This window comes from Pan troglodytes, chromosome 13 (assembly GCF_028858775.2).
Source record: "Pan troglodytes isolate AG18354 chromosome 13, NHGRI_mPanTro3-v2.0_pri, whole genome shotgun sequence".
NCBI lineage: Eukaryota > Metazoa > Chordata > Mammalia > Primates > Hominidae > Pan > Pan troglodytes.
Window position 1 is genome coordinate 69,649,704 of NC_072411.2, and position 25,810 is coordinate 69,675,513.

Sequence of the window (25,810 nt, forward strand, 5' to 3'; positions counted from 1 at the left end):
AGCATTAGGAGAAATACCTAATGTAGGTGATGGGTTGATGGGTGCAGCAAACCAACATGGCATGTGTATACCTATGTAACAAAACTGGACATTGTTCTGCACAAATATCCCAGAACTTAAAGTATAATAATAATTTAAAAAAAAAATAGAAGGTAGGTACTCAGTAGTATGCCCTTATGGCTGCTCCCAGCTACCCTGATTAGTTAGTGCCCATGCTATTCCAGTTTGTTAGATATTTTGGCTCTCACCCGTGTCTGCAGGAATATGTATGGGGAGCAAATTCAGACACCAACTCCTGTTCTGAATCAAGATGGATTTCTGTTGCTTTCACTTCGACTTTGTGGTGCACGTATGTGGTGCTTAAGTGAAATAGAAGGGCTTGAAATCACTCTGCTACTCTTTAGGAGACTAAAACATCATGGGGATTCTTCTGTCACCAATGTTCTGATGGCCACAGCACCAGCACCGTTATACTAATGCCCAGAGAAGTCAGATGCCTCTACCTGTTTTTTTGTTGATACATAATATTTGTACGTATTTATGGGGCACATATGATATTTTGTTACATGCATAGAACATGTCATGATCAAGTCAGAGTATTTGCAGTATCCATCACCCTCAAGTACTTCTCATTTGTATATGTTGGGAAGGTTTTAAGTCCTCTTTTCTAGCTATTTTGAAATATACAATACATTGTTAGCTGTAGTCACTCTACTCTGCTATTGAACATTAGAATGTATTCCTTCTAACTATATGCTTGTACTCATTAAGCAACCTCTCTTAATCCACACTTCCATCCTCACACCCTTTCTAGTATTTGGTTACTGCCATTCCACCCTCTGCCTTATATGATCAATTTTTTCAGCTTCCACATACAAGTGAAAACATGCATATTTGTCTTTTTGGGCCTGGCTTATTTCAGTTAGTATAATGACCATCCATGTTGCTGCAAATGGCATGATTCCACTCTTTTTTTTTTTCTTTTCTTTTGGATACATCCACTATTGACTCATTCCTTGTTTGTATGCCTCACCTCTCTGAAGTCTCTGCCCATAGTTGCTGGGCCAATAATAGAAACAAATTACAGAATACATCAATAGTAGTGGCTATAGTGAACAAAGCAGGAAGTCAGAATCAGCAAAGCTGCTTCCTTTGTCAACATTTGGCAAGTATTTGTCATGCACAGAACACTATATAATACTTCTTTGGATATAGAATAAGACCAATAAGTGGCATATTTGAAAATTCTAGCCCTGTAGATCTGCTATTGAAGTGAGCTCATGGACAGAGCAAACCAATGAATTTTAGATAATCAATTTGAAAATTAAGCTCAGAGATCCATAATTTCATAAATATTTCAATAAAGTTTAACCAAAATGTGTTTTAGGCTATTGTATGATATTGAAACATTTTCACCGTGAAGTAGCACTGCTAAAACAAACTAGCATTGGCATGGCAGTCATATTTCATAAATGAAAACACAGTTTAATGATATGACATTGTATGAACTTAAAAGAAAACTGATTTTTCAATGATCTTGTTTAAAGCAAGCTTTAATGCCCTTTGGCTTTCCATAGTCAGCAGTCTGCCGTGTTTCATGTGTCACTGTACCACGCAGTGAGATTTGTGTTTGAAACTTCTTAAGTCAGAGAGAGGGAACTAAAAGAGAGAACACATACTCCAGTGACTCTAAGGAATGATCTGGTTGTTAGAGCTCAGAATAGGAAATTTTACCCAACATGCAAAATGTTAGTGATACAGGAACTGACACTTATACTTTTTGGAACAATAAATTTGATAATAACACTGGATCTATTAAGTTGTATAATTCTATTGTGTTTTTGTGCCTTCATTAAAAAAAGAGGGGGTTAGGCTATATTCATGGTAAATAAGAAAAAATTTAAATAGAATCTTATTGATGGTTTTCAAGTCTTTCTTGAATATCAAACTTTTAGTGTTAATAGAGTCCATTAATACAGTAAGAAGAGCACCAATCTGGGATTCTAGTTGCAACCCTGACATTGATTAGCTGTGTAAACTTGGGCAAATTACTTTTCTGGTCCTTGATTTCCTGGTTTGACAATTCTGTCCCATCATTCTGTGCTTGTATTTTTTAATTCCATTGGCCTGCCTATTGTGAGAGCAAGGAGTATGCTTAGTTAATACTTTCACAAGTTTGAACTTCTAATTAAGATGTAAGTTGTACATATGCTCAAAAATGATTGGAGGTAAAAAGTAGCCATAGGAGCTCAAATATAAAGTATGCCTGTAATCTCCCCTTCTGGAACATACATTGTCTCCGGAAGAAATAAAGATAGAAAGTTACACATTATAAACCAGCATGGGTCATTAAGACATAGAAAGTTACATAGTGTAAGCTACAATGGATCATTGTAAAATCCAGCCTGAGAAATGTCATGTTGCAAATTTGACTATTTCCACAGTACCCTCCTAGATGTCTGATACCTGGTTTGCCTGTGATTTGAGAATTAATCTACATTTTAGTAATGAGTTTGTATTCTTAATCTAAATGTTGAAGTTTATAGAAATCATTTATTTTTTAAATATCCAGTAACCTGCAAAGATTCTTCAGTCCAAGCAGAAACACATTAAGGAAAGAAAGCCCATTCTTTTGGGTAACTCCTTCATAACTGTTATTCATAGTAAATTTTTTAGTAAATTGAAATTCTATATACCTTAATTTAATCCAGAAGCTATATATTAGTGATTACTGGAGACTTAGATAGACAGAGATACAGGGATGGACAATATTATGGCAAATCAGCTCCCTTCTAACATATACTCATGCAGATAAAGTAACCTTGAAGCACCAATACACTAAATTTTTTTTTCTTTTGGTCTATCTGTGTGTAAATGATGTATCATTCCACAGATCCAGACAACAAAGCAGTCTGCTGCCATTGTTGATCAAAAGAAATAATTAAGTTGACATCCAGATCATTGAAGTATTAACTGGCCCCTGCATATGGTTAGCACCTCAATTCCATACTTCCTTGATGTGAAATCCCAAAGACCCTACCAGGAGGAACGATGTCACTTGTGAAAGTGGATCACAGAAAATTTCTTTTGAGGTTATCTGGGACACATTGTAATTTGAGATGCTAAGAAAATTATTTTAAGATTAAATGATGGATTTGAATATTATTTGTCAGCACTGCTACAGGCAATAGTTTTGTATAATATGATGTTCCAAATAACATCTCTGTAGATAACATTCCTTTGATCTAAGCAGTATGTTGTGAGATGTGCCAAGCAGTTATAAAATATTTACTGACTATAGAAGATACTTTTTTTCCCTTAGAAAAAAATTGATCTTGCATTCTCCCACTTCTATGAATGCTGCCTAAGGCTGTCACCTCAACTATTGCCTCAGAATTGGGAAAGTGTGAGCAGTGTAACACAATGTTCACCTTAACAGTAGTCCTCAGAGCCACCCCCATGCAATGGAGTTTTCCTTAGAGCACACAGTTTTTCAGACAGATCTGTTGTAAATATTAATGATAACAGGTTACATATGTTTTTTCTTCTCTACTCTCATGAAAGGCCTTGGAATATATTTTTTTCTCTTACGGTTTTATTTTTAAACTATCAGCTGCCTTGCTATCTAAAATTTTAATAAACTATGCAAAAAGTCTTTAATTCACTTGTTTTACTGTAAGTTTGATTTTTTTTCTCCCTCAGAATCAACCCTCTGCATTAGCTGAGTAGATATTGTGCAGACCAGAAGTCTGCCATTGGACCAGGTATATCCCATAGCCTTGTTTATTTTACACTGAATAGTATTATTAAAAACATTGAATTGGATGCCAGCACTCTAAAAAATGAGGCATATTTCGCAGGAAAATTCTTGACTTCTGGCTTTTCTTTATTATGCCCCAGTCTTCTTATTCCAAAGCTTAAAACTGACTCATGGTGCTCATTTCCATTGCAGCCTGGTCTCTGTAGGCTTTTGAGCTTTGGACTTTCAATCTAGACAGACAGAGCTATCATCCCATAAATGAACATTTGGATAAATTATTGACTTAACATTTCATAAAATTTTATATATTGAGCTCAACAATGGTCTGAATATCCTTGGGACGTTATACTTGACCTTTCTATCTATTCAAAGCCTACCTATCTATAAAAGCATCTCAAAATGAATCTCTTCCATTAACCTCTTCCTAATCCTACACCTAGTAAACAGTAATTGAGAAATTTGGGTGAGGGCTAAAATATAGAGGTTAAGAAATACAAAGTATGCTGTCAAAGTGCTTATGGTTCAGCAGGAAAGACAGTTATCAGAAATAATAATTACAATTATCAGCACTATTTTAATAACCTCTATCTATGTGGAATATTCTAAGTGCTAGGCATAGTAATGTTTTACATGTCTATACCTGATATCTGTACTTTCTCACTTCCCATTTTCCCTTCAAACCACTTCATTCACTCCAGGTGCTTCACTGCTCTACTGAAACAGCTCTGTTGAAGGCCATCAACGTTATCCATCTTCCTAAATCCAGTAGTCAGACTTCATGACCAGGGGCAAGTTATTAATATTTCCTTCCACAGTTTTCTCATCTCTAAAACTGTGACTAGAACATTACTGACCATATGGGTATTGTGCACAGTAAATGGGAGAATCTGTATAAACTCTTAAAACAATGTTTTGCAGATAATACAGGTATAACACATGTTAGCTGCTATTATTTTTATTACACAATCACTGCTTATTTTTGCAGTGGCATTTGACACAGTTGGGCATTCCATTCTTCTTAAAGTGCTATCTTTTCTTGGCTTGCCTTCCATGACATTACAGTCTCTTGGTTCCCCTGTAATGGGACTGGCCTTGGTTTTCTCTGCTGGCTCCTTCTCTTGTCAGCCCTGCAAATGTTGGCGTGCTCAAGGACTCAGTGGTGGGACCCCTTCTCATTCCTGTCTACTCTTTCTCCATAGTAATCATAGATTTAAGTGCCATCTGTGCTCTTATGACTATTCAACTTGTATCTCCATCCTTGACTTTTCCTAAGTTTTAGGCTTGCATAGCCAAGTGCCTTCTCAACATATCTATCAGGCATCCTTCATTGGAACTCCTAGTTTCCCTCACACATCTGTTCCTTCTATTTTGACTCTTTCTCCAGAGGTTTTGTTCTCCATGAAATAGCACAATGATTGTTTCTAAGTTTCAAATCACTCAGTCCATCTCTGTTGGTTGACAGATAGCTGTGAGCACCATCATCCCTTTGGTTGTGTGATGGCTGATTACTCTCACTGCAGACTTGGGGAGACAGAGCTCAACAGCCATCACAGTTTTCAACTACTCCCTGGGTTTATCACTTGCTACTCAAATTCTAGAATGAAAAAGGGTGATAATCAAGTATTTTTCACCATCGGGGGGTCCAGTCAGGGATTTTATTTTGCCCTAGAAGATAGTTAACCTAAAGCTATGTCTTAGTTTGTATTCATGTGCCGTAAAACCAGCCAGTATAAAAAGTAAAAATTTTGGACTATAAAACCAGTTGTTTTGTCCATGTTCAATGGACTAATTAGTTGAAATAATTTTATTTTCTGATTGCCTTCTTGGATTAGTGCTGTGTAACTACAATCTATCAGAAGAAAAATCATCTCAAACTTGTCCTCCTGAGAGCTCCATTCAAATCTCTGCTCAAATGGCACCCTATTAGGAAAGGTCCTGACCTGATCTGACATTGATCTTAAAAAACATTTTATGCTGGGCGCAGTGGCTCATGCCTGTAATCCCAGCACTTTGGCACTTCATCACTCTATACTCACTCAGGAGAGGAGCAAGGCTAAATATAGCCTATAACCTGCCTTATTTTTCTTCTCATATATTATATATTTACTTGTTGAGTTGTTGTGGTGGTTGTTGTTGATATCTGTCTCCCTCTTCAGGAGTGTAAACTTTGCAAGAAGAGGGACTTCATATTTTGTGCTCCTATTTTATTCCCAGCACTTAAAACATTGGCTAATATAATATTAGGCATCCAATAAATAGAAATTTATAAGTGAATGAATCCTATTAATGTGTAAAATGTATAAAAATGTATATTTTTGTACTTTCAGAGGACTCATACTGCATTATTTCAACAAAAAAACTAAGACCATAGTTATGTGTAAGGATGTAAAGAACCTGCCAATTATAAAGTTGCTTGGAGCTGCAGCTTACTTCATAAGAATTTTAAAAACATATAACAATGGAGTAGGTTAACTTTTATGAAGATAATTCTTCAAATAAGTAAGATAAGCTTTGTGCACATACCATCTATGAAATTCTGTTACAAAGAAAAGATAAAACGTATACATTAAATCTGTGTTTGAATTTACCTACATTAAGAATGAGACATTCAGAGCCTTCTTTTACTCTTTGTTGATGATTCAAATATTTTTGGGATATTATCTCTTTGTGTATATGCTGAAATTGATCATGTTATAAGTGGCATTTAATAATACATTTTGGGATTGGATCAAAAGCCATCACAACTGTGGTTTACATCATCCATCCATTGGCATTGCTGGCCAGAGAGGTGCACTGGCATGACTTGGGATCTGATGCCACCTTGTCATGTTAAGTGGTAGGGGAAAGAAAAGAAAAAACGCGAAACCAAAGTAGTCTATGAAGAATTGGAGTAATCATAGAAAACTTGAATTTGGAATGCTGACCCAGACCACTGATAATAGAAAAGGAGAGGAAAAGAAAAAAGCAAAAATCCCAAATGATTCAAAACATGCCATAACCTCTTTTCCCATAGTCATCATGATAAATGGGAGAGGTCTCCATACACCCAGCCCTCCTAGAATTAACACATTCTTCCTAAAATCTTCCCTTTTATGAAGTTTGTTTAAACTGAACAGTATCTGTTTACAAATCTATAAGGTGTGGGTAAACTGGCAGTACGATTTATATAGGTTGGCGAACCTCAGACACAATAGGCAGACTGGTCTGTGGGAGCAGTAATACTCCTGATTATTATCATACAAGTTATTTATGGGGATAGCTCTTTTTGCCAAGTGAACCAGAGAACTGAAGAAGCTGTTTGGAATTGTCTTGTCTTTACCTCTCTCTCTCTTTCATGTTTAGACAGTGTCAATGTCTGTAAATTGGGTGGGATTAGCAGTGCAGAAAAGAGAGAGAAGAGGAGCAAAATACAACCCAAAATTAAAAAGTAAAGTAAGATAAAAGAGCAGAAAATAACCATAAGAGTTCAGTTCTCACAGTTTTAAGGAGGTGTTTAGAATTGTTAGAAATAATTATTTTTTAACCTGATAGTTATTAGTTTCCATACTGGCAGAAGTGGATACTCATTGGAAGGGCAGTTTTGGAGTAAATGGTCAAAAGTCAGAGTTGGGTCTAAAGTAAGAACACAGATGAATGTGTTTAACTAAGGTGTTTTGGATGAGAGAAAGCAAGTTCTTACCAGTAGAAAACAAACAAAAAACCTCATTATATCTTTAAAAAAATGGGAAGGGACAATTTCCTGGAGGACTTGAAAGGAGCACTACCATTTATTTGACTGACATAATTTTCCAGTAAAAAGCCCTGAAAACCCTGTACCCAGAGTAGCTAAAGGAAACATTTTTCAAGCTCACCTATTTAATTGATATTAAAAAACATTTTACGCTGGGCACAGTGGCTCATGCCTGTAATCCCAGCACTTTGGTAGGCTAAGGCGGGTGGATCACGAGGTCAGGAGATCGAGACCATCGTGGCCAACACGGTGAAACCCCATCTCTACTAAAAATACAAAAAATTAGCCAGGCATGGTGGTGGGCACCTGTAGTCCCAGCTACTCGGGAGGCTGAGGCAGGATAATGGCGTGAACCCGGGAGGCGGAGCTTGCAGTGAGCCAAGATCGCACCACTGCACTCCAGCCTGGGCAACAGAGTGAGACTCTGTCTTAAAAAAAGAAAAAAAAAAAAAAGAATTTACTAGCTTTTATTCTGGCTAATACATTCCTAATAGATTTTCCTTTGCACTTCCAAACAGGAGCCCTCTTTCCAGAATTTGCCATATTGTTATCTAAGCTTAGCACCATTCAGACTCAGAGCCATGTTGATCTAAAGTGCTTAATTGCAACTGAATATTTACTGGAGAAAGTCTGAAACTTCACTTTCAGAATATTTTTCAATATATTTCCCATTTATTCTGAGTACAGCACCATAGAGAGTACTAGGTCAAGAGCTTTCTTTATCTTCACCATAATCCACCCCTCTTGTTATCTTTAAAGCAAAACTCCTAGTGAGGCCAGCAAGAGTAAGGGTGCTGACTTTTGAATGGACTCAGCCATCCACCATTGCTCAGTAAAGGATGCCTGCAGAATTGACCACCAAATGCTGCCCAACCTGATTTATTTTTTACAGCCCCTCCAGATCTTTTCTAGCAATACTTTTATGAAACAAGAATTACTCTAATGGAAGATGATTTTTAAATTTCTTGGCAATATTAAATTCTTCTCCAAAAAGTCATTAATAGCTTTTTGGAGGAGCAGGGTGATGCAGACAAGATAAAATATTTAACTATCAAATTATGAACACAGAAAGGTAAAGCTGTGGACATTATCAGAAATCAAAAGCACTGGTTGACTGAAGACTAAATTGTCAACACATCTCATGACACTTCACTGGTTTTAGAAGTGTTTACACTTGTTCTACCCTTGGCCACTGCCAATAATTTTTTTTTTTTTTTTTTGAGATGGAGTCTCACTCTGTCACCCAGGCTGGAAATGGAATGCAGTGGCATGACTTCGGCTCACTGCAACCTCTGCCTCCCAGGTTCAAGCAATTCTCCTGCCTCAACCTCCTGAGTAGCCGGGATTACAGGCATGAGCCACCATGCCTGGCTCATTTTTTTTGTATTTTTAGTAGAGATGAGGTTTCACCACGTTGGTCAGGCTGGTCTCGAACTCCTGACCTGAAATGATCTGCCTGCCTTGGCCTCCCAAAGTGCTGGGATCACAGGTGTGAGCCACCACACCCGGCCCAATAAAAATGTGTACTTGGGGTGGGAGTGGGTGATTGCGGTGTTTGTAAAATGTCTGTGTGAGTTTACCGTAAGGAGAATGGCTTCAAAAGCTATAAATGGAAATGCAGAAGTGACTTCTGAGTAAATTGTGTCAGCCTGAATGCCCTTTCCTGGTGAACAGTTTTCTATACCTTTTCTGAAATCACAGAATATTAAGTTGAAAGAAAGCATAGAGATGATCTCTTTTGACCCCTCTTTTTACAGGCATCTGAGGTTTGGTGCAAAGAAGTGATATGGTACAAATTAAACTTCCTGAGGATAAATCAGGAAAGACAACTACAAGCTCAAAAAGCATTACCACAGACCTAGTAAAAATGTGGGAGCTGTTCTAAGTGAACCAGCAGGTTGGGTAAAGGAAGATAAGGCCTCCTTGATTTAGCCTTCCAGGTCACTCATGGGTAGGACCCAGGGTTTCTGCCAAACTCCCCTCTTTCTAAGTCATCCAGATCAGAAAGTAGTTCTTTCCTTGCATGAAGGGAGCGAGAGAGAACTATTTTACTATTACCCTGTTCCTCTTCCTTCTCCTAGTGCCTACCCACCTCAGATCCTCTTTGTCCAACTCACCAATGTAGTTGCTTACATAGCTGAAACTACCTTTTTGTGAGTTGCTGTCTTTTGCTCTGTTTCCCCCCACCTGCCATCACAGGATCTTCTAATGATACTTGTAGCCACAGCAGTGGAAAATCAGATACTTGTAAAAATGCATCTAGCAAACAAAGCTGAATTGGCACAGTTCTGAAACCATTTATTCCCTGAGGGTGAGTAAGGACCCACTCCCCCTTGTGAGAAGAAAAAGAAATAAAAAATGACAAGAAGAGAAAGTAATGGCCTGACAAATGATTGGTCAGCAATTATTTGTTAGTGAAATGCACCATTTTTGTGACAATAAATTTTGAAAGTGGGTGTATATTATTGTAAGATTTGTATAGGGCTTTTTTATTTGCAGCATTTGTAAGATTTTAATCTAAATGTATTTTTTTCTTCTCTTGAAAAAGTTCTCTTGCTGTGCTGCTGGGTCCTCAGAAGTGTTCTAGAGATCGCCTCTTTGAAAGCGTAAGTGTAAAGTTTATTTGGCTTACTGTAGTTTCTTATTTTGGTTGCTTTTGATCCTCAGTGGTCTCATCTCACCTTCCATACTAGAAAATTGCCTTTATTAGAATAGAGAAATCACCTGCAAGAAAAGCCAGCTTAAAAATTAGACATGAACCTTCTCAAGTATATTTAATGTACATCTCAGAAAGGAAGTGGCCATGTTCCCCATGAAGGTATCCACACAGCTTACACAATGAGGCTAGTAGGGACCCCAGATGCATGTATGCACAAATTTTCCTGAAAATCCAACTCGACTATTTACTTTTGAGTTTATACTTGACTTGGCTTATATTTCTTACAGCACCAAGCTGAGCATGAACAGGAAAGGGAAGCCCTGAGGGGTATACTTCCCTCAAAGCAGCAGCTTACATGCTGTGTGGTACCCTGTAACAGCATTTCTCTCATCCCATAAGTCTTTGTTTCTTCATCCTTCTGCAGAAATAGACAAATGCAAGAGGAAAGGCAGAATCCTTCCATGAAATAATGATGCAATATGCTGACTAATTTTTGCAGAGTATCCTTAACATTTGAAACCCTTAGAAAGAGTACTAGAGGTGGTCAAACAATGACTTTCAAATCTGTATTTTCTGACCTGGATTCTCTCTTTACTTCCTGTTCTGGATGTCTTCCCTAAAGGAAATCATTAAGATATGCATCTGGGCTCTCAAACTCAGAATGTCCAAGTGGACTTATTGTTCATGCCACAGATCTAGTTTTTTTTCCCAGTCACTCAAATTTTTATAGTGTTTCTGCTCTCCTTTTATTTATCTTTCTTTATTTTTTAAATTTTGTGGGTACATGGTGGTTGTATGTATTTATGGGGTACATGAGATGTTTTGATTCTGGCATGCAATGTGAAATAAGCACATCATGAAGAATGGGGTTTCCATCTCCTCAAGCATTTATCCTTTGAGCTATAAACAACCTAATTTCGCTCTTTAAGTTATTCTAAAATATACAATCATCTACTCTCCTTTTAGTTTCTCATCTTACAAACCTTTGAATCATGATGAATTTTTCAACTCTAACTCATCCTTTTAATTAATCTGCCACTAAATTTTATGCTTATATAATCTTTTCTTTCAGTCTCAGTGTAATCATCCTAGCCTCATGATAATGTTACCTGGATTACCACAAAAACCTCCTGAACAGTCATCTCCCTATTATGATATCTCAAATTTTCAGTTCATTATAAATACCATTAAATTTATCTTCTAAAATTCTGCTCTTATCATATGATGACCTTGCTCAAAGCATGAAGGATAATGTCCAAACTCTGCACACAGGCATTTAAGAACTTCGTTGATCTGGTCCCAAGATTCATATCCAAACTCAATTTTTTTTTCTGTGCAACATAAACTATTACACTAAACAAAGTCCTTACTGTCTCATGTATCCCCTTTCTCATGTCCATCTCATTATGCTCCTTACTTACAAGAAATGTCTCTACTCATCCCATCTCTGTCCAATTCCTACCCATTTCTTAGGATACAATATCAATCCATTGAAATATTCTTACCCATCTTTGCCCCACACTAATGTATAGATTTCTCTTGTGTTCAGATAAAATTAAGTACAATTTAACACCAAATTATTTTCTACTTCATGTGTATTTGTTGTTCAAGCTAAGTGGGTGCTTTTAGTGGCATTTTGTTTAGCCATCAAATGCCACATAAATGCCTTTAATTACCTTATCTTTATTTTTCCATATGCCACCAACTCATCCTCTTTTATGGGAACTATTTCATCCGGTAGCCCCCATTTAATTGCTTTGCCTCATACTTCTGTTTTTCTTCCATTAGATTGACTACTACTGGATGTGTTCCCTGGATTTCAGCTTGGTTTTCCCATTTATTATTCCTTTTAACCTCCATTAACCCACTTCCATGCCTGAGTCAGACTCAGAATATTCTTTCTAAGTCAATTGTATTGGCTTCTGCCTGCCTCCATGACAGGCAGAGGAGATGACAGTAGATTTTATAGCCTTTCACTTGCTCAAACTATATAGTGTCATGCTGTGACCATAGTAAGAGCAAATAATGTTTTTTTATTGACTCACTGGGCCTGTAGAAAAGATTTTTGTTTTTATCAACACAGCTTTACCACCCCTACCTTATCCACAGATAATCCCTTTTTATTTTTTAAAAATGTTTGATTTACTTTTTAATATTAGTCAATTTTTCAAAGATAAACCTTGGCATTTTTCATTTGCATTCACTCTAATTCATGCATAATAAATGTAACACAGAATTTCCTTCTTCTCTTGTTTTTATTTTTATTGAGGCAAAATTCATATAACATAAAATTAACCATTTTAAAGTGTATAATTTAGTAGCATTTAGTACATTCACAATGGTGTGCAATCATCACTACCTTAAAGTTTTAAAATATTTTTGTCACCCCCAAAGGAAACCCAGTATCCATTAAATAGTCTCTTTACATTTCTCTCCTTCCCCAGCCCCTGACAAACACTAATCTGATTTCTGTCTCTAAGTATTTACAAATTCTAGATATTTCATATAAATTGAATTATACAATACAGACCTTTGTGTCTGGACTCTTTTACTTAACATCATGTTTTCAAGGGCCATCCACACCAGTGGAGATGTATCAGTAATTTTTTTCCTTTTTAATGACTGAATAATATTCCATTATATGGATACGCTACACTAGCATGGTTTTCTTAATTTGATTTTTGATTATTGCTTTTATACTGAAATACAATTGTTTTTGTATGTTGATCTTGTATCCTACAAGTTTACCAAATTTGTTTTTTGTTTGTTTTCTGTGGATTCTTTAGGATTTTCTATAGATAAGATCATTTCATCAGCAAATATTCTTGCCTCTTCCTTTTTAGTTTGAATGTCTTTTATTTCTTTGCTTGCCTCATTGATCTTACTAGAATTTACAATACAGTGTTGAATAGATGTAATGAGTATGTGCATCTTTGTCTTTTTCCTGACCTTAGGGGGAAAGCTTTAGTTTTTTCACCACTGTATATGATGTTAGCTCTAGCTTTTGCATAAATGCCCTTTATGTGCTTGAGGAAGTTCCCTTCTATATCTACTCTGTTGAGTGATTCTGTCATGAAATAGTATTAGATTTTTTCAAATACTTTTTCTGCAGCAATTAAGAAGACCATGTTTTTTCCTCTTTTCATTCTACTAATGTGATATATTGTATTGATTGGTTTTGTTTTGTTGAACCACCCTTGCATTTCAGGGACAAATGAAATGCAAGGGTGGTTCAACAAAAGAAACCACTTGATCTATATATATATGTGTATATATATATATATTTATTATATATATAGTGAGAATATATATCAGAGAACCACTTGGTCATATTATATATACATAATCCCTTTGGTAAGCTGCTGGATTCATTTTGCAAGTATTTTGTTGAGAATTTTTACATGTTTATGCATATGTCATATTGGTCTGTAGTTTTCCATTTTTGTGATGTCTTTATCTGGCTCTGATATCAAGATAATGTTGACCTCATAGAATGAGTTAGAAAGTGTTCCTTCATTTTTTGGAAAAGTTTGAGAAGGATTAGTATTAACTCTTCTTTAAGTGTTTGGTAGAATTCATCAGTGAAGATATCTGGTCAGGGACTTTTCTTTGCTTGGAGGTTTTTGATTATTGACTCAATCTCTTTACTTGTTATAGGTCTGCTCAGATTTTCTATTTTTCTTTAAGCAAATTTAGTAGCTTCTGTACTTCCAGGATCCGTTACTATTATTCTTCATCACATTTTATTTCTTCTTCCATCTTCAAAGATTAAATAAAGCTGAAGTTCAAAGAAGAAATACTCCCTCTTTTGAAAGTAAATCTAAATGGAAATATGCTAACAGAAGTAAGCCAATTTCTTCACCAAAACAAACCAAATGAGACAAAAGAATATCTCTTCCTTTTGTATAATAAATGCTCCTTAATTATGTGTTCCCCATGCTTTAAAACAAAATTCTTAAGGAAGCAGATGTTAGATTTGACCTTTCAAAGCCTTTTCTAAACCTGTTTGTTTCTAGAAAGATAAATTGTCCTGAGATTCTTGGTGAAAAAAGCATTCAGTATTTATGCAATGAACTTTTGTTAGGGAACTCAGAATACTATTGCTCCAGTCCTTCTCATGTTGCCTTCCCTAGAAATTCTGCAGCACCTTTGTATGAGTATCCAGATATATTCCTGGAAGAGCAGAAAGGTTGTGTGTGTGTGTGCACGTGCACACATGTGTGCGTGAGAAAGAGAAAAGTAGACACTTTATTTGTGATTATTAGTCACTCTAAGAATAGGTAGAGTTTAGTCCAGACAGTACTACCCATACCCCGAAACTGTCTTCTGATAACTTAACATCTTCATTACTTTCCCTATATATTCGTTACCTCTTATAACCTGAGTCACTAAATTATCTTTTAACGTGTGCGGTCAACATAGTTGTTTCTTCATTCAGAGAAAAAAAGAGGTAAGTGCTGAGATAACCACACACAGCCAGCTGCTTCTATTCCAAGTTCATTCATTCAATTAACTTTTATTGAACACCTACTATGTGCCATGTATCCATTATGTTGGACTTTGAGTACACAATGTTTAACAAAACAGACATGTTCTGTAAAAGATTCAGCCCATGATTCCTTTTATCAAAGACTCAGTTCATGAGAATCTTACTTTTACCACGTGCTGAGTTCAATAGTGCAGTTGAACAACAGTTGAAGGCTCACATACCCTTGGAAGTTAAATAGTAATTCAGCAATGACCCTAGAGTTCTGCTCCCTGGGAAACATTTAATGGTGTTACCCAGGAAGTATCATGACACCTTACAAAGGGGCATCTGTTTGCAACTCTAACCCTGACAAAGAAGCAATTCTTCCTGCCAAAGGGAGTAGAAAAATCCCTTCCCTTTGCCCCAGCACACCCCACACCACTGATCAAGCAGAGAATTCTGAATGCTTACAATAGACAGAAGACTGCAGGGTCAACCAAACCCACAAGAGCCACCCCAGGGGTTAACAAGGAAAGCAGGAAGCCAACATTTTGCTGAACATATTGGGGGGAAGCAAAACCTTGTAGCCATTGACAGAGGCTGTACCCAGCACAATCTCAACAGCCAAGAGTGAGATAATCTACCAACGGCTAAGAGCACAGAAAGGAGAAAGCAGCCGATCTCAGAACAGACAGCCTGGGAAAAGAGTGGTCCTGGCTCAAGAAAAGATGACCAGCAGGGCCAAAGGCAGACAAGCTTGTTCTTGTTTTAGTGGTGTGGAATTGTGGCTGGCCCTAGGATTGAATTCTAGCTCTGCCACTATCCCACTGTGACATTTTGTAGCTCACTGACCCTCTCTGAAACTTAGACGTTTTATCTGTAAAACAAGCTTGCAGCATTGTGAGAATTAGAGAAAACAAATATAAAGTAGACATTCAATAAATAGCAGCTACTTTTATTCTGAAGTATGTGTTCATTCATCACAAATGAATTCCTCAGTAGTCTTCTTAAAGTTCCAACATTATCTTTTGTGGTTAAGAGTCTGGTGTGAAATCAGGATGCCTGCCTTACAGATTCCTTTTAAATGATTTATCTCTGCTTAAATGTGGTACATCTTATGATGCCCTTATTACCTTATTACATATTAATATTTATCTGTGTACTTCATGTCTCCCACTTCCTGCACCCTCTATAATAGGTGCTTTTTCAGGCCAGACCCATGTCTCATTCATCTTTGTCCCCAGTGACTGTGGTAGTTTTTGCACATAGTAGGTATGCTACATATAAATATTTAACATTCTGTATGTCTTTCTTTTTATCACTAAATGCCACATTTTCATACATCTTTTAACTTAAAAAGTCATACCATAAGAAAAATGAAGTTGTTTGTGTGTTTTTATGGATGTGTACCTATGTATGTACATACGTGTGTGTCTTGTGTGTAGAAAAAGAAAAACCACCTCACCTATTAATACCTGAGTGCCTACACATCCTAAGGATTTGTGGAGAATACCTTTCTCATTTATTGAAGGTAATATCTACAAATGGGATTTGTAAAAATATGTACATATGTTAAATGCCAATGATAGTAAAAGCACATAAAGAAGACTCTTCTTCTGTGCTTCAAAAATAAAATGTAGTCATTTAATTTGTGTGGCAGTTGTTGATTTATCACTTAAAAAGTATTTAGTACAAAAAGGTCTGAAGAAATTAGGATTCAAAACAGCAGGCAGCTACCCAATTGTGGTCAATGTGGACATTAACCACAGTGCTTTATTTCCTAATGATTATTGCTAATTTTAGTCTTCGGACTTATATATAGCAGTTTTAAAACCCCGAAAATTCCATGAGTTCTTTTGTTAAAACTCAGCCGTGCCCATGATGATCTCACTGTTAATTATTTTTTAATAAGTAGCTTCACTCCAAGCATCTGAGAACCTGCTTGAGCTGCCAACGTTAAAAGATAGAAATTGCAGAAAGAGCAGCAATATCTCTCTGGAATCACAGAATTATCAAGGCTTCCAAAATGAAAGGCTTTAGAGGTCAACAGGCTCAACTTGCTTCCCTGTGCACTGCATTCCTTCAGCATGATATTTACAGGAGATGTTGCAGGCTCACACTCCTAATAGGCTTCCTCATTTGCTGAGCAGTACCTGCACCCAGTGTCGAGGGTCTATGCTTGAGTCTCCTTAACACCACAAGAATTAAAGTAGCAAAACCACCTCAGTAGCTAAAAGGTGCAAATATATGTGCCACCACTGCCAGTGCCCTGGTGGGAGTTCACTGGTTGGCTCCGTTTAGTCCTCCTTTGTATCACCAGCAGCCATCCAAGGTCCCACCATGCATTCTTCAGTCTTATGAGTTATTTTTCTGAGCTGTTGAAGTTACCTATTCACAGTAGATCTGTGGAGTTGGTAGGCAAAGTCTTGGATGTGGCTCCAGTTAGACAAGAAACAGGAGATGCCAACCTGGCTACCTGAATGGACCATCCTGAAGGGCAGTACAGTGGTGGTTAAAGTGTGGCCTCTGGAGTCAGGTTGGCTGGTTGACATCCAGGCTTCAGTGCTTATTACACCTTGGGTATGTCACTTTTTGTGCCTCTGTTTTCTCTTCCAGAAAATGGAAGTAATAAGAGCACTTAATGGATTATGTGAAGATTAAATGAGCTAATACTCATAACACACTTAGACTGCAAGGCATTTAGAATATATTTGATAATAATACTATCTACTATTAGTCTCTCATCGGGTAGGACTAAAGACAAAACTAACTCCTTATTACCAGCTTCTGCTGACCTCTGAGGCCTCACCCTGTGAAATCTATTCCAGGCTTTCTGCTCCCCACTTCTCCCAGCCTAGGAATGAGTGAGAAGGGGGAGCTAAAAACTAACTCTGAAAGTCTGCGTCAGAATGTTCTCTCCTTTGCCAAACTCAACTGCTTTTTGTTTTCTCTCTCTCTCTCTCTCTCTCTTTTTTTTGAGACAGGGCCTCACTGTGCCACTCAGGCTGGAGTACAGTTGCTCAGTCATAGCTCACTGCAGCCTCTTGGGCTCAAAGGATCGTCTTGCCTCAACCTCCCAAGTAGCTGGGATAGCAAGTGTGCACCACCATGCCCAGCTAATTTTTAAAATTTTTTTGTAGAGACAGGATCTTGCTTTGTTGCCCAGGCTGGCCTTGAACTCCTGGCTTCAAGAACTCCTCCTACCTCAGCCTCCCGAAATGCTGAAAATAGAGACATAAGCCACAACACCCAGCCTCTTTCTTTTTTTTTTTTCCACTTAACTTTAGACTCTAATTTTTGACTCTCAGATTCTGTAATATGACCTTTTATAGTCCCTCTCCCCCAGGTAACTACCCACTAAATCAGTAGTTAGTGTCTGTAATTATCTGGGGAGGATAATGAAGGCCCACGTAAGAGAATTAATGACAAAATTCCATGAATAAAATGGAGGTAAGGGGAATTGATTAATATTCCCTGTAACAAAATTCCATCATATAAATCTGGAACTACACTTCTCCTTAGAGATTTATACTAATATCTTATTCTTTGAACCTACTTAATCTTGATTTTTTTTTTAACTATACTTAATGAGATACACAAATTCCATTTGAATGCAGCACAAATTATTGGCTACATATGTTTTTAAGTTGGATCTTGAAACAAGCAGGAAGATTAACAACAAGACTGCCTATCTCTGTTATCTATAGTCTCAACTTAAATAACATACAACTCTAGGGCTGGCATGTGTACTGCAATTTCATAATATAGCTCATCAGAGCAGAAATTAATTCAGTGAAGGAGGTGAGAATTCAAGAGTTCAGAAGAAAAGTAAAACTGAAGAAAGATCCTGAGCATTTGACCTCACACAAATCAACCACAAATAACACTGACTAAATTTTATCATGCAAATTTCAAAATTAACAATTTAGAGCCTGAAAATCAACATCTTATTACATGTACATAGAAATTATGGAATCATATGGAAATAAAATAACACCCATAGCAAGGGAGCTCAGAAAGTATATTTAGGGCATTGGAAATTTACTTTCAGATGGAACGTGAGAATTCATTTAAAATTGTTCATTGACAGTTTGTAAATCATTTTTTCCTATCTTTATCTGTGTGGTACAGATGGGAGGCTAACATCTTCCAAATTCATTTCTCAGTTATACATATGTGTAAATTAGCCTGTGAAAACTACACATTTTATTTGTATGCCTTATTAAATTCTGTCACAGCTGTTATTAGTACTGTTTTATATTGTCTAGTACTTGTAGAAATTGACAATGTAGGCCTGTGAGTTAGTCAAAAGACTTTTAAATGTCTGATCAAATGTCAGCAAACTAATGAAAATGCCTGAGTATATAAATATCCATGCACACACACACCACTAGCATTTTTATTCATGTAAAAATGTATTCAATTTAGAAAGTGTCGAAGTATTCCATACGTTGTGTCAGCCCCACTGGAAGTCCTCATCTCCTGATGACAGTGACAGTCTCACTGTCTGTTTAGGTATCAGTCTAGTGGACTGAGATGGGGTGTCCTCTTCCCATCCCATAGACATTTTCCAGATTTATGTGAGGACAGAATGTTGGGATTTCTAAGACAGTAGAGGCCTTCAAACTGAAAACCACTTTGTAATCTTCCTCCTGCCCATAATTTTCCTATTTAGAGAGTGCCCTCCCACTCTCCCAAGTTCTAATAGAGCTCAGTTTCACTTCTGAGAAAGTAATCATTCTTGGGTCTTCCTTATGTTTCAACACTTGTAAATAATCACAATAGATCCATGGAAACTTGACGACAAAGAGCAAAAACAAGCAAAGTGACCACAGCAAATTTAGGCATAATGCTCATTGTGGAAAAGAGAAATTTTCAGGACCTTTTTTTCTTTAAGAATTGTACTTAGTAGAGTTGAATTATTTTTACAAAGTATTAATAACTTTTTCAATCCTCTTTTACATGCATTTTCCTGAAAACTCTAAGGAATCTAAATTTAAACTGCTATGATATTAAGGAAGAAGAATTATATTTACTGTATCTTGTGCTTCCAGCATGTAATTGGAAAGAAAAAGGCATCAAAAATGACAATAATGACAAGGCATTCAGGCATTGAATTGGCATATTTGAAAGTTGTGACTTACACTGGATTAGCTGTCCTACAGCTTATTGTTGGTGAAGCAAAGGAAAACTGATTATAGTGTATAATCTATACCAAATTGGACCATATTCCCTTAATAAATACTCGATTTTGGCACTTTCCTAATAGATTGTGTCTGGATTTGGGGGAGAGGTGGAACCCCTAAAGGATGAATAGATTTTTTTGTCTAACTAGAGAAATAATGGTATTCAACAAATACTGAGAACCTATATTTGTTATGCACAGTGCTGGCAGCTGTAGATGCCACAGTGAAGAAGCCAGAGCTCACCCTCTAGTGAGGAGAGAAATCAGGAAAGAGGCATCCCTGAGAAGAGTATAATAAAGGGCAATGATAGGGGAAAAAAATGGTTTTTCAACTGGTCAAGAGTGGTATCATTCTCTGAGATAGGCAACATTGGGAAATGGAAGTGTGCTTACTGGGGAGTGCAGAAAGATGTATCCAGTTTGAGAGCGGTTCCTTCAAGATACCCAGGGGATATTCAAATGGAGATGTCTGGTGGACAGTTGAGTTTGCAAACTTTAAAGCTAAAGAGATATTTGAGCTGAAGAATAAGATCTAGGGAATTATCAGCTTTTGATCATTGAATCCTCGGGACTGGCTGAGTTCAACAGAGGAGAGTATACAGAGAGAGAAAAATAAAGGGCCCAGGAAAGAAACCTTAAGGGTCACTACCATTCAAGGGGTGTGCTGGGGAAGGGAAGCCTGCAGGACAGCCTGAAAGGGGTATTATCAGTGGTGAAAGACACTGCCAGCATGTCCCCACAGTACAGAGGGAACAGGGATCACCCTGCTGATATAGGTAGCCATCTATTACATCTGCTTGTAATTCACAGAAAATTTTATCAGATAAATTTAGTTTCTACTGTGAAATATATGATTTATCAAATTGGGACAAACATCTAATTATTCATTTACCAAGACTTTATAACCAAGGAACAAGTAGTATTCTGTTTAGGTGTCAGTCTAGTTGACTGATAGTGATCAGTACCTATCAATAGTGATAGGTACTGTGGTGTGTAAGGTTTTTTTGAACCCTTCCTAAACATTGTCAGGACATTTACCAATAAACATCAATTTAAATTAATGTGGTCTATTTTATAAGAATGTATAATATAAAAATCATTAAACATTATTTTATTAGTTTCAAACTGATATGAGTCCCTCAAGTATTTTGATGATCCAAGCATACAGTATTATTTTTCATACTCTTTAAATGAATCAAAATCTATTCATTTGTCTTAAGACCCAGGGAATATTTGAGACCAGTGTGTAGAATTAGGAAGAGATTCATTCCCACCAACATAAAAGATAAATTTCTAACAGTAAGTGTTGCCAATGATAAAAGGCTCTTTTACGAAGTTCCCTATTGTTTTCATAAACCAGCAACTATTTGGTAAGTATGTGCTATGTGCCTAGAACTATTATAAGTTCTGGAGAAAAGGGTATGAACAACATAGACAGGGCTCCTGCACTTGTAAGGCTTCCATTCTATTTGAGGGAGACAGAATATAAACACAATTAAAAACCTAAACATGTAAGAAAAAAATATCAAATAGTAAATGCTATTGAGAGAATTGAAAAAGAATATTGTGATTATACATGGCTTGTTAGATGCTGGTAGAAAAAAAATCCTCCAAAAATGAAGAAATTGATGATTTAGTGAGAGGGGAAGTTTAATTAGGAATGAAGTTTTTAGAAAATTAAAAGAGATTGGATCCAAATCCCGAGTTGAAGAATTTATAGAACAACTTTATAGAACGACTTCATCATAATAACGAAAGAGAACTATTTGCTCCTGAGAACAGATTATGTGCATCTCTTCCTAACTCCACTTTAGAGGCTTCATGTTGGTATCCTGAGATTAGTATTTATACCACTGAAATTGGCAAATGATAGAAATAAGGGCTTTTAATTTTTTTGGACTACTGTTTGTTATACATTTACCAACACATTAATGGAAACTGTATGAATAGGTTGATACAGTTCATCATAGGAAGATGGGGCATTTACTGCCTCATATCTACTTATTTCTATGAAGTATAATGCAAGGTAATTAGCAAAAGGAGAACTGATTATAGTGTACAATATGACATATAGGAGTGACATATAGGATATTTGAGGCATTTAAATAAAATCTGGATAGTTGCTGTTAATCAAGGCCATGTAGATTTGTGTATCTGGTAAAACTTTGAACTAGATGATACCAACAGACCTAAGACTATATGATTTTTATCATAAAGGTGATTGCTAAGAAACAACAAATTCTAGTCCACTTTTTGTCTCGAGTTTTATAAATATGAATATAAGAATCACTTGCCACTTTTCTTATTTTAGTTATCACTACTATTCAATTGCACACTAAGTTTCAGTTTGAAAAGTCTGTAATTCTATGATTTAGAACTTGACTGCAATTTGGAAAAACCAAAAAACCAACTCAGAGATATAAACAAGATATAGATACCTGAACAGTTGACATTATGAAACTGATATAAAAGCTTTAATTAGAAAAGCATCTTGAGCTAGTTCCATGTGTTTTTTTTTTTTGGTGGTGGGGAGGGGTGTTGTAATTAATTTTTTAAATTGTTACCCTTTGTCAGTAGTTATTCTGTTATGTTCCTTTGGCTCCACATTGCAGTGCAAGTACTACGGGGTAGTTCAATATTTATTATTAGGAGCCTTTTGACAAGTGACTAGATAGATGAAAACTTCAATACTGAAATCTTACTAGATGAAAACATTGAAGTTTTATCAAAATAAAATTTGTAGAATATTTATTATTTCACCAACACTGTCTAGATGATCTTTATTCCTCAGTCACATACATTGTACGGAGTCAGGAGGCAAAAATGTAATACCAAATAGTGTTTCATGTGGCTTGTGGACAGTAGATGCAAATACTGAAAAGTCCACCTGTGCTGGGCTCTGTCTTCATGCTTCATGATAAAGCCAGAGAAACATTTGTAAAGAGACCATTTTAGCCATTCCAGTTGTAAAATATTTCTTTAATCTCTTGTGACTTGCTTATGAGAGGGCTCCTTTGCAGGGAGACACTAATGTAGCTGATATCCCTGCCAGATCACCAATAGTTGAGTCTTAGGGCATTTCAAAGAGAGAGAATCTCCTCTCTTCTTCCTCGAGTGGATAAAATAATTTTACTCCTACCCTAGAACCAGAGTACCAGCTGACTGTCACTGTGTAGTAGTGATTATTTCCCCCAATTCCAGAACTGATTCGTATTCAGTTCAAATTTTTATCCCAGTTTCAGGTCTGTCGTGATCTGCATCTGGTCTACCCCAAGAAGTATTTCCTAGAAAGGACCCCATAAAACTCTTCGTATCACTGCCCCAACTCCTCATAGAAGGTGTGCCAATTTGTAAACTAGGTGACATTTCATAAACATATCAGGATGTTTTGGCAGGAAAATTTGAAGTTTATGCAGCATGTTCAGGAAGTGGATTTTATCACTCGAGCATTGAGAGCTGTATCTTTTCATAGCTCTTTCTAACTAAAAAATGCAAACCCTGGAAGTTATTATAGGAAGTTGCCTCTAATTGCTGTTTTGCCCTCTTTCTTGCTTGTGTGGCTCTCCACTTTATGGAAATGGGAATAGTGATAGGTACTGTGGTGTATATTTAGCCTGTGCTTTAAGGGTCTAGAAACAGTCCAGTATGTCAGGGAATAACTTTAATGCAGTTAAGATAAGTTCAAAGAGGATTCAGTAGAAGGAACAAGCTTAATGTTCTCTAAGATTGCAAAGGTATTGTGAGGGAAGATTCTATTATTGTAATTTGGCTTTTAAGGTCTCAGGGGCCTGAGTATTTTACATATCCTAATTTCTTGCATACTGTTTCTAGAATAACTCATGAATGGACTGTGCGAATTAGTATCTGTGAGGAATCTTTCAAAATACAAATCATAAGGGTCTGGAACCTCCTTTCAATATGCACGTGAGTCTCACTGTCACTAGAAGGTGTTAGCCACACCCCTATAAGCAGATATTTAGGTAATCCTCCTTATTTTATTGAATGTAGGATGCACTGATGCTGACATTTTCTTTAGCTTATCAAACGATTTTCACATAACTATAGGTTGACAGTGATTGTACGATTGCATTGCATTGCAAGATAAACCTTGTTTCAGAGAGATTAAAAAGTGAAAATATGTGCAGCTGAAAATCAATAGAATAAAGTAATGAGAGAGAATTTCCTGGACTACCCTAACACATTTACAAATTTGATAAATAGCCTTTGAAGAATTGTTGCTGATAGTTTGGGATTGTTAATGAAATTTGTAGTCTTCAGATGTGTGTTTGATCAACTGGAATGAAAAGAAAGAAGGGTACACTGTAATCTCTGGATTTTCTTCGTTGTGCAACGGAGCTTAAATCCTTAATACAGGATGGACATTCACCACCATCATTCATCCTACAAAAGAAATTAATTGAATAAGTAGAAAAATATTCCTTTAAATCTTGGAGGCAACGTTGTCACCCTCTTATCCCTCAATTACAGTGTGTGAAATCTTGTTAGTATTTTATTGAAGATGCTTTTATAGCTCTTTGTGATGTATTAAGCCAGAAAGCAATTTCTATTATATACTATGGTAGGTGCTGAACTGATGCTTGAGTTACTCTTTGGAAAAGCCCATTATGGAGCAGCTTTAACTGTCTCTAGCCCCAAGAAAACCAGTCTTTAGAGGCTGATTTCTTCAAACTGATGAAAATTCTGCCTGCTTAGAATGGTAGCCACTCCATTCTAAACTGTTATTCGAGAGAAGTTTCTCAAACTTAACTTACTGACATTTGGAACTAGATAATCTACCTAGATGGGAGCTATCCTGTGCACTGTGGGTGTTTAGCAGCATTGTTAGCCACTAGGTACCAGAAGCACCCATCTCCACAAAAGTGACAACCAAAAATATCTGTAGACATTGTCTAATGTCCCCTGGGGCACAAAATTGCACCTCTGGTTGAGAATAATTGTTCTGGAGTGCTCTTTTCCAAGTTAAATATGCCCTGAGAGAATAAGGTGCTTTGAGAATTAGTTCTCATCTATGTGATTATAATGATCAAATATGAAACCAAAGGATAAATTAGTCAGGGGTTATAGAAAAACCATAAAAGCAGTAAAACAGATGCTTTCAGGTTCCGGACTCAATATCACAACATGAAGCACACTATGAGATAACTAAGTGTCAGGGGTGGGTTTGAAGACAAGTAGGACAGCATATACCTATCTCACTCTGGGACATTTTCTGTAAAGAGAAATAAAACCTTTAGAAATGTGAAGAAACTTCCAAAAGAATACAAAACCTACTTTCTTTATTTTTGACTCTGTCTTGATCCTGTATATGTTTTCAGAGATGTTAAAAAAAAAAAAGCAGCAAGTTTTTCAACAAGACAGAGAATTACAACAAAGAGAAACAACAAATTCTGTGGTATAATTCAAATAAAAATATTGTTATAATAACATTATTGTTGCCCCATGAATGGTTTCCATCACATGAAAATATTTGTCATCCAGATGCTTGTCCACAAGTACTTTTTTTGTATATAAATAGCCTGTTCTTTAGTAATTCAATAGTTAAGCCATGATTGATTGTGGTTTCTCATTTTATTTAAGATTTCTTTTTACAGCAGCTTTAGTTTCACAGCAAAATTGAGAGGATGGTATAGAGATGTTTCATATGCCCTCTGTCCCCACACTTGCATAGCCTCCCACATCATCAACATCCCACTGTCCCTAATGCTGTGGTGTGAAAAACTAAGTTTGTCATCCCCTCCAACAATCAGTGCCCAGTTGGCACCAGTATGGAATGGCATCATGTCTCCCAAAGACTGTTATGATAGCCGATTTACTACCTCCCTGCTTCCACCTTGTCCCTTAAGGTCTATTCTCCACTGTAACAGACAAAAAGATCCTGTTAACATCACAGCATCATGTAACTCCTCTGCTCACAGCCTTCAGTGGCTCCCCATATGACGTAGAGGAAAAGCGAAAGACCATACAATGCTCTGTAGGGCCCCACCTCT

At 36.6% G+C, this 25,810-nt stretch overlaps 1 protein-coding gene across 4 annotated transcripts in view; it reads left to right on the plus strand.

Annotated features, from left to right (window-relative positions):
• B3GALT1 (beta-1,3-galactosyltransferase 1) overlaps positions 1–25,810 on the plus strand; it is a 496,697-nt gene that overhangs the window by 259,816 nt on the left and 211,071 nt on the right. For 3 of the 4 annotated variants that reach the window (XR_008546520.2, XM_024354640.2, XM_024354639.2), the window contains exon 2: positions 10,039–10,096. The exons of the other annotated variant lie outside the window; for it this stretch is intronic. The gene's annotated coding sequence lies outside the window, so the exon portion shown is untranslated. The remainder of the gene's footprint in view (positions 1–10,038; positions 10,097–25,810) is intronic. 4 annotated transcript variants of the gene reach the window in all.